General features: G+C 39.8%; 1 pseudogene across 1 annotated transcript; it reads right to left on the bottom strand.

Annotated features, from left to right (window-relative positions):
* Nucleotides 1–378: 378 nt before the first annotated feature.
* On the bottom strand, nt 379–3256 carry LOC308421691 (DNA mismatch repair protein Msh3-like; annotated as a pseudogene). The gene is made up of 2 exons: nt 3196–3256; nt 379–2860 (listed from the first exon to the last, which is right to left on the bottom strand). The product of its transcript is annotated as a DNA mismatch repair protein Msh3-like (transcript).
* Nucleotides 3257–19356: the final 16100 nt, after the last annotated feature.

Genomic DNA, 19356 nt, shown 5'->3' with positions numbered 1-19356 from the left:
ATGCTTCTGATCACATTACTGGTGAAGGAAAGAAATGTAGAGCCTGGGGATCACTGAAAAGACGGCCTAGCCTAGAGCTAGCTTGTCAAGGTCAAGTCCAGGGAAAAATTGAGTCCTGTAAAACAGTGAGGATGATGCTAAAAGAATAACATCTGAAGTTGACCTCTCACCCCCTACCTATCCACTCTCCCACACACACACATGAACATTACAGAAACTCACAAAAAACATTTGGATACAGAGAAACAAGTGAAAGAGAACATACAATGTGGGCAAACAAACCTCGAGGACAGATAAATTCTTACAATTTTTGCTAATTATTTTCAAATGCTTCCAAAAGATACAAATAAGTATGGTGATGCTGGTGGTGAGACATCTTCAAATGGAATTGTCTGTCACATCTCTGATAAAATACTCTAGAGTTGCATTCCATCATGGGTGCTTGTCCCTCTTCCCAGCTCGTCCAGGATAACCAGGGACTATGGTGTCGCTTTCCTGATTATCTCCGCTGTGTCTGTCAGTTCTTCCATGAAAGTGCTCTGGACTTTGGATATATTGTCAATAGCACCCATCTTTGTGAAAATGCCATCCACAATCCCAACTGTGGCTTCCTCTGCAGGAACATAGGAGCCGACCTGAGCCACAATGGTAGCCAGTGCAACCTGTATTACGTAGGAGCTCTTCCCACCCGTGTTTGGTACTGTGATTATCATCACTTTCTCGGTGTCCTCTGATAAACTCATACTGTTGGGAACAAACTGACCTTGTTCTCCCAGCAACACATCAATCATAGGGTACCTTCCATTTTTTATGATGATTTTCTCTTCTTCTAGTAGACTTGGCCTGCGGTAATTTCCTTGCTTAGCGCCCTTGGCCAGGGAGAAAATGCAGTCAACAGTTGCTAGGTGATCCACGGCCTTACAAAGTGTGGTAATGTTCACCAAAATTCTCTAGAAAGTGAAGCCATTCAGTGCTGCAGTCAAGGACTAGCTGCTCCCGGTGCTGATTCAGACTTCTGTAGTTTTCCACAATAAGGGGTGGGTGAAAGTGGCTCACAGCTTTTGCGCTTCCAACCTTCACCCAATCAGTTGGGATGCAAGATACAGCTGAGTTCTTTATTTCAATCATAAACTCTTGTCCTGATAGTCACATATTGTAAAGAAGGAAGTTTTCATATTTTTTCGCAATTCTTGTAAATGCATTTGGATGCTGTGAATGACTTCTTGAATTTCATCTTTCCTCTTTTTTATTAAAGGGAAGTCAGAGATGTCTTTGAATAATTCAGTTTTATTGCCAGCTTCGGCAGCTTGTTCTCTCAGAACTTTTAAGTACTACTCCACTGGCCTGAGGAGCTCAGGAACTTCTAAGATGAGTGCTCAGAGTAAGTCTGACTGTATGTGGGAATTAACAGTGGGCATTAACGCTTGATTTCAGTTGACACAGGCTTCTGATGATTTAGAAGAGCTCTTGGGTTGAGCACTTCTTGTGGTAAATGCTACACAGTCATCTCTCAACATCAGGTAATTTACTTACAAGGCTTCCAGTCTGCTCACAGACACTGGATTCTGAATGGAGAACATCAGATACCGCATAGAGTTGGACATTTATGTCCCTTAATTTAAGCAATGTTCGTTTGGGTAGCCCCCCTTTTTTTTAAACTTCCATTTCCCTAAGGAGGTTTTAGTGTGGTCTAAAGCCCAAAGCAAACTTCCTCTGGTCTTCATATCAGTCTGATTCTGTAGGATTTCCAGGTTCCTTAGCATTGTTCCATTAAGTCTCATGAATTCCATTCCACTTGAGAGCTGTTTAAAATTTTCGGATTTGGACAGCATCTTTTCCAGGTTAAATTCCTTGAGGTACCTTATTATGGCAGCCAAGGCACAGATCACAGGCTTCTCCAAGTTAATGACACCAGAGAGACTCTGAGAGCCCGGGCTGTCAACCATCTCTCTGGCATAGAACTCCATGACTGTTTGGGAAGCGTAGCTGTATTCAAAGTAAGTATTATCCATCCTTTCTACTCGGATTCTGTCATCCCGCACACTGACAGTGATGGCTCTGTGGATGAGCATCTCCGTGAGCACAGGCGGGTCTGAGGGAAGCAGGAGTTCTACAGGCTGCAGGCTTGATATGTGAGTCTCCAGCTCCAGTCTGCAAGCGGAGTTCTGGACGAAATCAACGGAAACGTTCCCCTTCTTTCCCCCTTCAGTGTTCTCCTTTTCTTCTTAGACACACAGAAGATAGTCGGTAGAAGTATCTGTCATTACCTCGCCAATATTTACAGCTTCATCCAGCCTGACAAGAGGATTCACATCTTCTCCAATGAGTGTGGATTTCCTATAAAGAGCCGTCAATTTCGGGGAAAAGACGGGACTTTTATTGTCTCCGATGGCCTTTAATGCTGCAGTTTCAGTTTGCTTCACAACGCCCACCTTGTACCCTTTGGCCACAAGTCTGGGGACATGCACGAACAGTCTGTGGGTAGGTAAGCTTGCTGTCATTAAGTTGTGGTCTAAGCGGCAATAAATATTGAGTTCCCAAGCAGTGATTTCGGCATCTTCCCCAAAGAACCTGTCCTTGTAACCACATTCCACGCACAGAACGGTGTCCCTGTGCTGCTATTTCGCGCCCATGTACTGAACTTCCAGCGGTGTGGACACGCTCTTGGACCACTTGTAAAGCGGCTTCCAGTCCGAAGTCTTCTGGGGAATTTCTGGGCATGGTCCAAATTGACTGTCTTTCCGATTAGCCTGGGACTTGGAATCTTCAGACAAAACCGCATTCTTTGCACATGGTAGAGTGCTATCTTCCAAATCAGTACACTTTGGCAAGTCTCTTCGGAAGAGCTTTTGTCTGGACTCTGTTTAGGGTTGTGAGATGCTTTTGAAGTGTTTTCTCCTTCCTTCTTTGGAACTTTCTTTGCTTTCTTCTTAGTGGGCCCATCATTCCCCAGTGACCTCTACCTGCTGTCACCTTCTGTTACCTTCTCTGCTTGCTCCGTGGGGGGCGCGCTGGATCGTAATCTTCCAGCCTACTTGAAGAACCACCTCAAAACCGCTTGCCTCCCGGGCCTGGGCCAGAGGGAGTAGAGGCTTCTGTCACCGATTTCCCGTGGAGCATTGCAGCATGCAGATGAGCAGGCCTGCTGGGAGCTTGAGCAGGCAGCCACACTCAACCCCTCCCCCCCACCTCTACCCCCCACCCAGTACCTGCGCTTGCACGCCCAAGTAAAACCTTTCTTTGGGTCAAAAGGCATTATCGAAAGGACAAAATGTCAGCCTACATATTGGAAAAAAAATTCTTTACTAACCCTATCTGATATTCATAATAAGTAAAGATCTGAAGAAGTTAGAGTGTAAAACATCAAATAACCTCTATTAAAATATTGGGCACATAGCTAAACAGAATTATCGCCAGAGGAATTTCTAAAGGCTGAGAAGAACTTAAAGAAATGATCAATAACTTTAGTCATCAGTAAAATACAAATAAAAATAACCCTGAGTTATTGGTAAGATCAAATACTCAAGTACAGCACTTGCTCGCCATGATGTGGAGAAAGGGGAACAATCCTCCATAGCCGGAGAGATTATAACCTGGGACAAACCACTCTGTCAGTCAATCTGTAGTACCTAAGGGGATTACAAATACCTCTACCTGAAGACCATCAGATACCACTCTTGGTCATAGAAACAAAGGATGCTCTACCATATTGTAAGGACACGTGCTCCACTACGGTTATAGAAGCATTATTTGTGGTAGTCAGAAACTGGAGGTAATCTAGATGTCTCTCAAGCAGAAAAGGGATATAAAAAATGTGGTTCATTTATACAACGAAATACTATTTAATCGTTAAAACAAGAATAGTGCATTTTTCACCCAAATAGATTGAACTAGATAACATTATCCTCAGTGAAGTAACCAAGACTCCAAGAAGACATGATTGGTATGTATTTATTGATAAGAGAATATGAGCCTATGATATAGCATACCAATGATAAACCCTACAACTCTAAGAACGTAAACAAGAAGGAAGGCCCAAGTAAACATATTTAAATCCCATTTAGGAGGGACAAAATAATCATGGTAGACAGATGAAGAAAGGGACCTGGCTGGGAGAGGGGAGGTGTAAAAATGGGGTCAGCCATAGATATGGGGGAAGATAGTAGAGATGATCAAAGAGCCATGAGAATGAATAGAAATATACAGCTGTCTGGAGTGGGGGTTGATGGTAAACTCTAGAAAGTCCCAGAGACCTGAGATATGGCAGGCTCCCAGGACTCAAGGTGAGTAACACTAGCCAAAATGCTCAACAATTCAAATATGGAACTTGAAGAGACAACTTCCTGTAGTCAGGCAGGACCTCCAGTGTGGGGGATGGGGGAAAACCAACCTACAAAACTTTCAATCTACTATTACTCCTGTCTAGATGTGCAAACACAGGAATGGAGTGAAGACTGGGGGAATGAATGGCTGACCAGTGAGTGGTCCAACTTAAGATTCATATGGTGGGCAGGCACCATCCGTGACATTATTAATGATGCTCTGTTTTACTTGCCAATAGAAAGCTAGCCTGACTGTCTCCTTTGGGGCTCTACAAGCAGCTGACTGCAAGAGATGCAGATATTCACAGGCAAACATTGAACAGAGATAGTGGGAAATTGGAGGAACTGAAGGGGATGGCGATTCCATAGGAAGACCAGCAGTGTTAATTATCCTAGGCCCCTGGGAGCTTCCTGAGACTGAGCCACCAACCAAAGGGAATACACTGGCTGGCCTGAGGCCTCCAGTACATATGTAACAGAGGGCTGCCTGGTTGGCCTCAGTGGGAGAGGATGCACCTATTCCTGTCGAAACCTAATGGCCCAGGATAGGATACCCTCTTAGAGGCAAAGAAGAGGGTTGTGGGGCAGGAACTCTGTAAATTTCTGAGAAAAATACTGAGAGGGAAGGCAACACTTGGGATATAAATGTATAAAATGATTAATTGATAAAAATGAAATCATAAAATTCCCAGGTAAATGAATGACTATTTAAAAAAAAAATGGACATTAGATACCCAAGATCTGGCTTGCTTTGGACCTATGGACATTTGATTCTCCTTTGGGATGATTGGAGGTTCTTTGCAAAACTATATAATGTTGTTACCAGGACCACATTTTCATTTTTTCCATATCAGAGTTGTCCTGTCTCTGCTTTCATTTGCCAAAGACAAAGGAAATTATTTGCTGGGAAATAAAGCAGAGTGTCTACTACCACAGTGTACGAGGTTTGTTCTCCTCTGACTTTCTCTTCACCCTTCCCTGTTCTGGACCACCATTCTGGGAAATGTGATAAAGGAGCTCACATTCTTTGGAGACAGTGGGTTTTCTAAATAATCAAGAGCAAATTTTCAAGATGTACTGGTACCTCTTGTCAACAACTCTGCTCCTTTTAATCTTATTAGCTTGAGGGCCAAAAGAGTTGGGGAAAGACATTGTTCGTGTTGTTTTCTTGTTTGTTTTGTGTTATGCTGTTTTTGTTGCCTTTTTCCCCTCTCTTAGTGGCTCTTGCTGTCCTGAAACTCACTACACAAGAGGTTTGTCTGGAACTCAGAATGATCTACCAGTCTTTGCCTTCCAACTGTGGAATTAAAACCAGTGACACCACAGCTACCTGGAGCACTTTTTTAGTTCTTTTATTCTAGTTGAGCTTATGCAGATATCACACCTAATCTCAGCTCTGAACTCAGAGATATTAAGAGCCAGTTTATTCTGGTATCACATTAAGTGGCCATGGCCTGGAAACACATATTTTCCTGGAGCATCATGTTCTAAAGTTTCAGAGTATGGCAACAAAGACATAAGTGAAAGAACATTTCAAATGTGATGGAAATGCCGAAACTCTGTTACTTCAGAATGGGAGGAAAATCTTACTATGGGCTTCAATTGCTAGCTGGAGACAATTATGGAAGCTAGTGTTAGTTTCATATGCTAAATCACGGTGAAAGAGCCCCCAGGGTAGGGTCTCTAGTAGAGTCCCCGTAATGGAGATGCAACAGCAAGAAGCAGTTTATTTAACACAGGGCCTGTGGAAGCACCAGTCTTTGTGGGGGGAGGGGGCGAGACTGAGCGTGCCCAACACTGGAGAAGGGCATTTCTTTTATAGGGGCTGGGGAGTAGAAAGCGCGCTTACAGAAGCAGATGTCTGATTAAAGGGTCTTGATTGGTTGATTTAAATCATGCTAGAGTTTAGAGTGAGGACATGGTTGTTCGTTATAATGGGTTTCCAAGAAATCAAATATAGCCCTGGGTCAGCACTCTGGATAGTCCCAGATACTTCTTGTTCCTTTTCAGTTACCCTATTTGGTCCATCTGGCTGACTACAGACATCCTCTGTGGCAGAATGTTGAGAGCCCACCTGATTATCTCACTTAGCCTTCTGTAACGGCTGGGTTTGCATCGGCAAAGTTTTCTCGTATGGCTGCCCGGGGTCTTTCAACAGGGTTGTTTGTCTGACACAGAAGTGGAGAAATTATACATATCAATAAACAAGGTGAATTAAAATTCACCTCTGGACCTGCACTATTCCACCCTCTCTCTAACACTGACAGTCTAACTAGTTATCAACCTTGTTGAGAGTCTCATGGAAAGTGACATCCCTTCCAAGGACTTGCATTCACAATGAGTAGTTTTAGAAAGAAATTAATTAAATGTGTAAAGGAGAGAAGAAAACACGAAGTCACTTCCGAAGCTGATGTTACCTCTGTCTCCTAGTTGCCTAGAGTCAGATGCTTGCTAGGATACTGATCTCCCTGCCAGGCATATGCTGGAAAAGCTAGATGCCTCATACCATGAAAAGAGAGCAAGTCAAGAGGGAAAGGCATCAGAAGTAATGTATGAAAAAATCCAGTTGTAGAGACTAGAGAGCTCCTCCTACGGGGGCTATATGTAATTAAATACAACATGCTGAAAATCAATACTGCCATTGTGGGAAAAGGAGGTAGGGCTATGTGAATGACTTGTTAGCCATGGCTTTAGTGCCTTAAACCTACCCCATTCTTTGTTTAATTTCCTGTCTCATGAATTATTTTTTTTTTAATTTGTTAATAAGCTATCTCTATCTCTATCACATCCATGTGTCCCTGAGCCAATGGTTCCAGTACACAGAATTCCAGAAATATCTGTAGTCCCTCTGACTAAAATCCTCAACTATAACCAGACCAAATACTTGAGTAAGGAGCTACTACAGCAACCATGCTAAGGGGTGTGTGTTCAATCTGGCTGTGATGTTGATGTCAGTCAACTGTTATTAGAGTCTATTTGATTGATGTAGCTGAATAGATGAATGTCTCTTTCCTTTACTATATTGTGCGACCCCTCCAAAAGATCTGTGCCATGTCATAGAGGTAACATTCCCAGTGAGTGGCTGTGGCCCTGCTAGAATCTTCAGAAAGTACACAAGGAAGCAGGGCACTATAGAACTGCATGTTATATGGCCCTTTGACTGGAAGTTGGGAAGTTGATCTGCTGGGAAGCACTTGTACCATGAAAGAAAGAGCATTGCATCCATGTGCTTAAAGCTGAACATTGTGCTGGAGCCTAAAGAGAAATCAGTTATTTGGGTATTTGAGAATAGAGAGATGCCCAGAGGAGAAAAGGCACTTCTATTCACATTTGAGCTTGTTACAGAATCAGCAGAGGTGCTACGAGGAGCACTCTCATTTAGAATTGATTTTCATGCAGTCAACATTCAGAAACTCCTTGGTGGCATGTCTGTTACTTTTAGCTTATAGATTTTTTATGGTTATATTTAGTTTTTTAATCTTCATTTTTGAAATACACTTTTTAATGTATAACTCAGCTTCTAAATACTTATTCCCAATGATACTGATACTTTCTTAATGAAGCAGGTCAACTACCTAATTTAACAGGCCTGTAGTAAAAAAAGAAGTAAAATGTTGGGAAACCCCAAAGCACACAGGTGCCTGAAACATTTTCTAGAGTGAAGCAGATCATACTAAGGAGACTTTTAGACCAACACAATCTTCGTGGCAGTTATCTATTGAAGTTCTAAAATATTTAGTGGATAATATGAAGACTTCAGAGGCAAGCAGACTGGGCAAAGCCTTGGCTCCTGTACTTACCAACAATGGGACTCCGAGCAAAGTAATAAACCGTGCCTCTCTTAGTAAGTGCTAAGAAGAAACACCATGACCCCAGCAACCCTTATAAAGAAATTCACTTATCTGGGGCTGGCTTACAGTTCAAAACATCAGCCCATTATCTTCATGCCACAAAGTATGGTGGTGCGCAGGCACATATAGTGCTAAAGAAGGAGCCAAGTGTTTCACATCTAGATAGGCAAGCAGCAGGAAGAAAGAGAGACAGTTGTCCTGAATTTAGCATTTAAAACCCCAAATCCTATCTTCCATGAGACACTTCTTTCCACAAGGCCACCCTGACTCTAATTATACTATCCTAGCATTTTCCACTCCCTAGTGACAGTGACCAAGAATTTAAATCTATGAGCCCATGGAAGCCATTTCTATCCCAACCAACAAAATACCAAACATGTTTCTTCATGACCAAAAGTAGAGAATAATAATTATTATTATAATTATAAATTGAAGAATTTAATGAAGATGAGGCCCAATACGTGTATGGATGTTTGTGTATGTGTACACATGTATTTGTGTATGTATATACTTCGGTGTATGCAGTATGTGTGTGTATCTATATATATATATCTATCTATATATATATATATATATATATATATATATATATATATATATATAGATAGATAGATAGATACACACACATATAAAAATGTGTTTATGAATGTATATATGTATGTGTATCTACATATGTGTGTATGTGTATGTGTGTGTTTGTGTGTCTGTGTGTTTACACATATTTGTGTTTGTGAGGCTGTAAATATGTATGTATATGTGAATAGATATATAATTGTAAGTATGAGTGAAGGTTCATATGTTTGTATGCACGTATTTGTGTATATGTATGTATGTATGCATGAATGAATGAATGAATGAATGTGCATGTATGCAAGAGCCTCAGCACAAGAGACCTGTGATAATTAATCTTCTTCAACTTGATTATATATGGAATCAATTAAAACTTCTGTATCTCTGAGGATCTTTGAGAATTTTTAAGGCTTAACTGACAAGGAGGAACCCTTTCTTGATATGAGAACACAGATGTTCAAATCTTACAACCTCTTTTAACTGTGACTCCACAGGATTTCCCCACACCTCACCTGTCCACAGAAGTGAACAAATTTGCCAGCTGAACAGCTACTGGATTCTCATCCTCTAAGTATTAGGCTGACAGAGTTGTATAGTGTGAACCAACCTAATAGCTCTCTTTTCAATACTCGTTCATTGTCACTTCTCCTCTAGAGATCAGGACTCACACAGGAGCCATCTGTCACACTGTCTTCTTTGTTGTTTTTGTATCTGGAAGTAAATGAGTATTGGGACAAATCTAACCAAGATTCCTGCATAGACAGGAGTTCTGTTGAGCTCTGAGTGGTCATTATACTTTTGCTTTCCAGGAGAGAATTTCTCAATTTATGATCTAGCAACTATTCCCATGCCTAAAGGAAGCTTTTTATATACTGAAAGCAAGTTCACTGGGGACATATAATAGAAAAAGTTAATATCATTTGTTCATAGGGTCACTGAACATGAGACCATAAATATAAAGCCTATAGGTCAGCCAAGAGTCTAGTGGATAATGCATTTCCTTATCAGAGGCAGGAAGCCATGAAATCTCCTACTTAATTGTCCATACATGTCAGAATGCAGAAATCAGTGTCAACTCTCAAGAGATTATAAATAAATAGCCATCATGCCAACCACAATTTACAGATTCAATGTAATCCCCATTAAATTCCAACTAAATTATTCGAGAGTTAAGAAGAGCAATTTACTGGGAACCGAACTCTTATATTTTTGGTTGTAAGCCTAGCCTTTAATGGCTGAGCCATCTCTCCAGCTCTAAGATTCCACCTCACACCAGTCAGATTGGCCAAGATCCAAAACTCAGATGACAGCAGATGCTGGAGAGGCTGTGGAGAAAGAGGAACACTTCTCCACTGTTGGTGGGGTTGCAAGCTAATACAACCACTCTGGAAATCTGTCTGGCAATACCTCAGAAAATTGGATATAGTACTACCTGAAGACCCAGCTATTCCACTTCTGGGCATATACCCCAGAGACACTTTAATACACAACAAAGATATATGCACCACAATGTTCATAGCGGCTCTATTTATAATAGCCAGAAGCTGGAAGGAATCCAGATGTCCTTCAGAAGACGAATGGATACAAAAATTGTGGTACATATACACAATGGAATACTACTCAGCCACCAGAAACAATGACTTAACCAAATTCTTAAGAAAATGGCTGCATCTAGAGAAGATCATCCTTAGTGAGATAACCCAGTCACAAAAGAACAGACATAATATGCAGTCACTGATAGTGGGATGCTAACCCCAGAGGCTCGCACTCCCCCAGAAACAACTCACAGACTGTATGAAGTCCAAGAAATAAAGAAAACAAAAAATATACATATATTCACAAAACAAGAAGACTTTGACTATTTCCATGTTGCGTTTTGTTTTACATGTACTTTTCGCTTATTGTAACTAGTAGGTTTTCAATGCATACTGTCAAGCCCTTGAAAAAAATCAAGTACTGACTAAAAAATATATTCACATGGTTTTATGTAAAATTTATTTTAATGTCTGAAAAAAACAGTACTGACAAAAATGTATAATTTTAAGCAAAAAATGTTTAAAATCTGTACATTTATCTTTGGTTTGCAAAATAAAGTCGTTAAAAAAAAGAAGAGCAATTTGCAAATTTATTTGAAATAACAAAAAAAAAGTGGATAGTGAAAACTATTCTCAACAATAAAATAATTTCCAGGGGAATCACCATTTCTGAACTCAAACTATATTACAGATCAATCATGATAAGAAGCTGCATGGTATGATTACAGAGACAGACTGGGAACAAAACTGATGACCCAGAAATGATCCCACACATCTATAGTCACTTGATCTTTGACAAAGGAGCTTAAAACATTCTGTGGTAAAAGGACAGCATCTTTAAAAAAAAAATGGTGGTAGTTCAACTATCACTCAGCATGCAGAAGAATGAAAATTGATCCTTTCTTATCTCCTTGTACAGAGCTCAAGTGAATAAAAGATTTCACATAAAACCAGGTATACTAAATCTAATAGAACAGAAAGTGGGAAAGAGCTTAGAATACATGGGTACAAGGGAAAATTTCCTGAACAGAGCAACAATGGATTATGCTCTAAGATCAAGGATTGACAAAGGGAACTCCTGAAATTTCAAAGGTTCTGTTAGGCAAAGCACACTGTCAATAGGACAAAACAGCAACCAACAGATTGGGAAAGGATGTTTACCAATCTTACATCTGATAGAGTGCTAATATCCAATATATACAAAGAACTCATAAAATTAGACACCAGAGAATACAATAATCTTATTAAAAATGGGGTACAGCACTAAACAAATAATTCTCAACTGAGGAATACTGAATGACTGAGAAGCATCTAATGCTCAACATCACTAGTCATCAGGTAAATGCAAATTAAGACAACCCTAAGATTCTACCTCATGCCAGTCAGAATGGCTAAGATCAAACTCTCAGGTGACAGCAGATGCTGGTGAGGATGTGGAGAAAGGGGAACACTCGTCCATTGTTGGTAGAATGGTAAACTGGTGCAATCACTCTAGAAATCAGTCTGGTGGTTCCTCAGGAGACATAGTACTATCTGAAGACCCAGCTATTCCACTCCTGGGAATGTACCCAAAAGACAATCCAACTAATAAAAAGGACACATGTTCCACCATGTTAATAGCAGCTCTATTTAAAATAGCCAGAAGCTGGAAATAACCCATATTCTTTCAACAGAGGAATGAATACAAACATTGTGGTACATTTACACAATGGAGTACTACTCAGATATTAGAAACAATGACTGTATGAAATTCCTAGGCACATGGGTGGGACTAGACAAAATCATCCTGAGTGAGGTAACCCAGTCACAAAAGAACACACATGGCATCCCCTCACTGAGAAGTGCATACTAGCTCCAAAAGCTCTAAATAACCAAGAAACAATTCACCGAAATTATGAAGCTCAAAAAGAAGGCCAGAATGTCGATGCCTCAGTCCATCGTAGAAGGGAGAATAAAACACTCATCAGAGGAAATATAAGAACAAATAAAAAAAGCACAGATTGAAAAAAAGATTTTTCAGAAAATGGATCACCTGGGCATCCATCCCATATGCAGCCACCAAACCCAAGCACTATTGCTGATGCCAAGAAGTGCTTACTTTCAGTAGCCATATATGGATGCCTCCTCAGAGGCTCTGCGAGTGTCATACAGATACAGTTGAGGATGCTTGCAGTTAATCATCAGACTGAACATGGGGACTCCAAAGGAGGAGTTAGAGACAGGACTCCAGGAGCTGAAGGGTCTGCAACCCCATTGGAACAACAACATTATCAACCAACCAAACCCTCCCAAACTCTTAAGGACTAAAACACCAACCAATGAGCACACATGGAGAGTCCCATGGCTCCAGTTGCATATGTAGCAGAGGATCACAGTGTCTTGCATCTATGGGAAAAGAGACCTTTGGTCCAGTGAAGGTGTGTTTTTCCTTCACTTCATAGGAGAATGCCAAGGTGCTTAGGAGGGAGAGGGTGTTTGGGAGAAGAAACATCTTGGACACAAGAGAAGGGGGAGAGGGGATGGTTGTGGTGGGACAGGGGATAACATTTGACATGTAAATACAGAGAATTTGCAATTAAAAAGTTTATAAACTTTCACACTGAAGCAAGAAGGACAAAAAGTGAGCAGTTTATTATATCTGTGTGACCTCTAGAGAGTACTCTAGTATCTGAGTCTCAACTTTGTCCTCTGTAAAGCCCCAATTATGCAAAAGTGGTGCTAATGTTATGTACTACACATAAGTGTGGGATACTAGCCATGCATGTAATAGCAGGCAAATCAGAAGAAGAACAGTAAATGGATGAAAAGAAGCTGAGCAAATGGCTCATTTCCTAATGTGCTTGCTATAATAATATCAAAACTTTTTTTTTTTGGTGTCCCCAAACTTAAATTTAAAAATAACCTGAGCATAGTGGCAGATACTTATATTCTTAATGATAAAGGTAAGGAGGGGTAATGGTTCCAGAGGTTCTCTCTTCAGCCATTATGGACTAATTGGATAGCTGCAAACCATCAAGGAACCTATCTCCAAGAATCAAGATGCATACTATCTAAGAAAAATACCTAAGATTGGTTTACAACCTCAACACACACACACACACACACACACACACACACACACACACACAAACACACTTGTATACACATAAGACATATACCCAAAGATGTATGTATGTATGTATATATATATATATATATATATATATATATATATATATATATATATGTATGTATATATATATATATATATATATAGATAGATAGATAGATAGATAGATAGATAAAATGGAACCATTAAGTGATTTTTTATAGACTAATTCCTTCTTAAACTGAAGAAGATATTTAATCTCAGTTCTCAGAACTCCTTTATATCTTCCCCATCTTTTAAGCTGAGCCCTTGGTTTCACACTCATAGTGCCTGTGAGTCATGGCTTCTTATCACTCCGGCACTGAGAAGGGTCCCTTTTGTTGGAACCTGGGAGAATTTTTTGAGTGGACTTTGATGATGGGCATATGTACTGTCACAACCTGTTTTCATGACAAGTTCAGCTTCAGTATGGCCTTCCTAGAGGTAAGGGTGAGTAGCTACTTGCCATTAAGCAGGTACTTTCAGAAAGGGACATCTAATCTTAAAAATGTATAGGTCAGAAATGTGCAAAATCTATTCCTGTAGATAAGATTCTCTTTCAGCTGACACAAAGAGTCCATGCTTTTTCTTCTCCTAAAATAAGATTGCTGGGGAAAATACAGATAACGCAGGCAAGAGTCAGAATTCAATCTTTGGGGAACCATTTTTCTTGTCAAAATGGTTATAAGAGCAACTCAAAAAGCTTACAAGAGGCTCCTTAAAGCTGCCTATTCATCCTGATCCACACCTTTCAGATGATTGAAAGTAGACTTAAGAAAACAGGACTTCATTATCTTTTCAACATGCGGTGGATTGGGAAACATAACATCTACGTGTTCAAGCTCAAGCTCAGAAACAAACCAACACAACAACAAAAGACCTGTTCAGCTGCTTAAAGGCCTTCTTTGTTAGAAAGAACTGTCTTCCAGACTTGGACCCACAAGAAAGCTAATGGAAAACTGAAATTCTGGGTTTCCAAAATTTGTGTTTGTGTCCATTCTTTAGAGCTAGAAACCCGTTCCTGCTTGATTCTGTAAAGCACGGCAGTCACTGACAAGCATCTTCCTACTAGAAGCTTATCATTTCTTTTCACGGTTGAAGGCATAACAATGTGAGTGCAGTTGTACTAAGCTATGGCTGTGATTACAGCTTCCTTCTGGTTCCTATGAAGAACCAGATCCAAAGCTTTCTCAATCAAACCTCACTTTGAGAATTATTATATCATTATGCATGTTTCTTGTTACGCTACTACATTTCTTCCTCTACATAGAACTGTCTTAATGTTTCGCTGCTGTTAACAGACACCATGACCAAGGAAAGTCTTATGAAAGACAATATTTAACTGGAGCTGGCTTACAGGTTCAAAAGGTTCAGTCTTGTATCATCAAGGCAGGAACATAGAAGCATCCAGGAAGGCATGGGACAAGAGGAGCTAAGAGTTCTACATCTAAAGTCTGCTAGTGAAAGTCTGGCTTCCAGGTAGCTAGAGCAAAGTTTTGTTTCCTTTTGTTTGACACTCTCTGTATTTACATTTGAAATGTTATCCCATTTGCCCACCCATCCCCTCTCCCCTCCCCCTCTACCTGTATTCACAAAGGTGCACCAGCTCCCAATCACCCTCTCCATCTAAGTGCCTTGGCATTTCCCTACATTGAGAAAATGTGTCCTCCCTGGATCAAAGGCCTCTTCTCACATTGACCCCAGACACTGCTATTCTCTGTTGTTGGGTGAGATTCTTTTTATCCCACACCCACTATGATACATCTCTTGAAACAAGGCCACACCTTCTAATAGTTCCACTCCCTGGGTCAAGCATATACAAATCATCACAACAACTAAAGTTTAAGTTGAGTACTCTAAAGATAGTTGTAAGGTGATTGGTCTTTTCATCTGCTCTTCTTCACAGGGTACCTATGATTAACACTTCTTTGGTTTCCCCTTTCAAAAAGGGTCTCACTTTGTAATCCTAGTTTATGTGAAATTTGCTGCATATATGTAGCTGGGTGTAAACTTAACATACTCCCTTTTCTTCTGCCTTTCAGGTGCTAGCATTTCAGGCATCTACCACCATACTTGACCTAACTCTCTTTTCTCTGCTTTCCATTATAACTTAGTATAGGTATTTAACATGGCCAAAGAAAATAAAATAAATTCCCTGTTAAAAGATCAAATGCAAACAAGCTTTTAGTCAATAATTCCTCTTCTAAGGATTCTCTGGAAACACCAGAAACACATAAGCAAGAAGGCACAAATTCCATAGTGTTTAATAAAACAGTTTATTCTAAGAAACCAGGAGCTAAGAGATGGCTTGGTAGAAAAGAGTCCTTGCTGTGCAAGCATGAGAACCAGAGTTAGAATCCCTAGCAGTAGAGCCAAGGCATGACAATGAAAAACTGTAACCCGAGTAATACAAAGTTACAGACAAGAGTACTGCTGAAGCTTGCTAGTGAACCTTTACACTAGTTTCAGGTTCAGTGAGAAACCTATTTAGATGGAATAAACTAGAAAGAGAGGTGAGGTGACTCAATGTATTTTCCTGGTCTACAAACACATATGAACTTCCATGCCTACATGCGTGGAAATACACACATACATACATACATACATACACACACACACACACACACACACACACACACACACACACCACATATGTACACCAAATACATATGCATTCACCTCACACTTACATTACCTACATAATACACACATTTACTACATACATACTGCACACATCCAACACATTTACATGCATGCATACTGTACTCATCCACCATATAAACATCAATACACTCTCATATATACCCATACATACAATTGCGTACATTCTACATACTCATACACATACACATGTCTCATACTTACAAATATATGTATAATACACAAAGACAACATACACAAAAAATCCATTTGTATGGCATTTATAGGAATCTTGCCCAATAATGTGTGGTGTTTCTATACTATGTTATATTAAAAATATAAGTAATTGAGGCTGGGTTGTTATGAAAGATCTTAAAGACACTTTTAAGTAAAAACTAACAATTTGAGAGAATTCATGATGTATTAATGAGGGTTTTCATTGCTTTGAAGAGATGACATTTATAAGGCAACTCTTGTAAAGGACAACATTTAATTGTAGCTGGTTTAGAGCTTCAGATGTTCAATCCATTATCTTCATGGAGGAAAACATGACAGTGTCAAGACAAGCAGGGTGCTAGAGGTACAAAAAGGTAATATATCTTGGTCTGAGGCAGAAGACTGGCCTTTAGGCAGCTAGCAGATACTCTGAAAGCTAACTCCCAGATTGAAACACTTACTTCAATATGGCCACACTAGTTCCTTGAAGGCCATACCTTTTAATAGTGCTACTCCCAAGTCCAAGCATATTCAAGCCACCACACAGGATTACTAGTCACACTTAAGGCTGGAAGTGTATAATCCTATTAACAGGATTCAGGTCCAACAATCCACAAAAAATGCAGTGTGGACTTTGCTGCCTACTGAAAATTCTAGTATTTAGAAAGCAAGCTGGTTAACTCAGGGTTCAAGTCAAAGAATATGTCTCAATGAATGGGGTAGAAAGCAATGGAGTGAGACCCTTGACATCAACCTTAAACCTCCACATGCACCTGCGGTTGCACATGAATATATGTTATTTATAAACCATACAGATATGTTTATAAAAAAAAAGAAAAACATTGAAATAGAAAGAGTAATCATACTCACAGACAGAATAAACATATTTTCTTTTGAGAAATTTTGCCACAATTTAAATACACAAGGAAAAGATCTGTAAAGAACCACAATGGACACAAGAGTGGCGATGTTTAAGAGAACATTAGTTTAAAATAACATCCACAGGGACATCAGTTATATTTCAGTGTTAGTTGGAATAATGATGCATTTATTACACACCTACATAATTAAAACATTTAGTGGTGTTAAACAATCACATGTTTAAAAAGCTTCTCTATTATCATTATACAAACCACAATATTAAAGTAAGCTGCAATGTTACATCTATACAAATAAAAATTTTCAGAGTCTTGGAGCTGCTTCTTTGGATTAAGTGTCTTCCACACAAGCAGATGAAGAACATCCCTGGCCCAAGAAGAAGGAACAGTAACAGACATAGCATAATAAAGGACCTCAATTAATCAGTACAGTACTTTAAGCAGCAACTGTTATTTCATACTTATTTACAAAGGAGAAAAGGTGTCAATTGTATGCCATTGTATAATTATGCAGTTCAGAGAAGATTCTCTCCTTTAACTGTGCAGGAGACAGGAATGGAACTCAGGCTTGGTAACTATTTCTTTTATGTGCTGAGACATCTCTCAGCCCAGAAATAGATATGTGTAAATGTCTTTAAAGAATAGAAAATAAGGGACGGAGGGATTAAAAGGTTAGTGCAGTATCACAGAGAACGGAGACACTAAAAAAACCTCTCCCCTTGATACTTCACAGAGCAACAGCAAGAAGTCAGTCTTCAAAAGGCCTTTATTAGACTGGGGAGGCAATTGGTCTGCTGCCAAGACTGTTGACTAGAGTTCAATTCCCAGGACCTATAAGATGTAAAGACGAGAACAGATGCTCAAAAATTGCCTGCTGTCCACTTGTACACCATGGCACATTTATACAACACCACCCTGCCACACACTCACACATTAAGTCAGTATTAAAAACAAAACAAAACTAAACTAAACCAGTTTCCCAGAGACTGCTCAGTGAATAATGGCCAATGCAGAAAAACCAGATTCAGGTTCCAGTGCTCACACTGTAGCTTACATGTACCTGTAACTCCAGTTCCAGATCTAATGTACTCTTTTGAAATTGCAGGCCCCAGGCACATATGTTGTTCACATACACACATTCAGGAAATACACTAAACATATACATTAAAGTAAATCTTAAATAAATCATTAAAATAAAATTTAAATCATGTATATTATGTAAAGAAACAATAAGGGAAGACACATGCACACACATAGAGAGGAGGAGAGATAGAGAGACATAGACAGAGAGAGACAGAAAGACAGAGACAGAGAGACAGAGAGAGGGAGAAAGAAGGACAGAGAGGGGGAAGGGTGGCAGATAGGGGAAAGAGAGAGAGGGAGGGAGGGAGAGAGGGAGAGAGAGAGAGACGGAGGGAGGGAGAGGGAGAGAGAGAGAGACGGAGGGAGGGAGAGAGAGAGGGTGAGAGAAAGAGAGAGAAAGAGAGAGAGAAAAAACACAAGGCATTCCTTTATAATACTTTTTCTATAAGCAGCACCAAAGTTCTCAAACATAAGAAACTTACAAAAGACTAGAACTTGCTTTAACTGAAAGACATAATTTCTGAGAAGCAGAAACTGGAAAGCCAAGTGCACAGTGAAACAGAACAACAATATAGCAGCAACGAAGCAAGGAGTTATTATTTCTGTCATCCCCAAGGTCTGTGTCAGCCTCATCCAAGCATGGAGGACTTATCGACATCCAGGTTACTCTGTCATCCAGGTACCAAAAGCGTAAAATTTAAAATTCTGGCACTCAGAAATTCTGATGGGATTTCCTAAAGAAAGACAAGTTTGGAAGAGCAGCAGTAGAGATGCCCTGATACAGGCCATGATTAATTGCAAATAAGTAGAGTGGCTGGAGGGAAAGGAACATGCATGAGCACAAGGGGGCAGTTCATTTGAAATAGATACATGCATTGTGTTGTCTAAGACTGGCCTAGAAAGAATTTGCTTTGTGTTACTTTTCCTTATTTAATTATTAGTATATTGTCCTGAATTTGTTTCTGTTACAATGACAAAAGTATCCCTACCAACAGACACTTAATAAAAAGGTGTTTACTTAGGGTCAAAATTCCAGCAGGTCATGATCATCTTCCTCCTTCTTTCCTCCTCTTCCTTGTCTTCTCCTGTTTTCCTCTTTCTAAACCTTTGTTCCTGCTTACCCTTCTTTTTCAT

Source organism: Micromys minutus (genome assembly GCF_963924665.1).
Source record: "Micromys minutus genome assembly, chromosome: 6".
In the NCBI taxonomy this organism is placed as follows: domain Eukaryota; kingdom Metazoa; phylum Chordata; class Mammalia; order Rodentia; family Muridae; genus Micromys; species Micromys minutus.
This window is presented reverse-complemented; position numbering and strand designations above follow the sequence as displayed.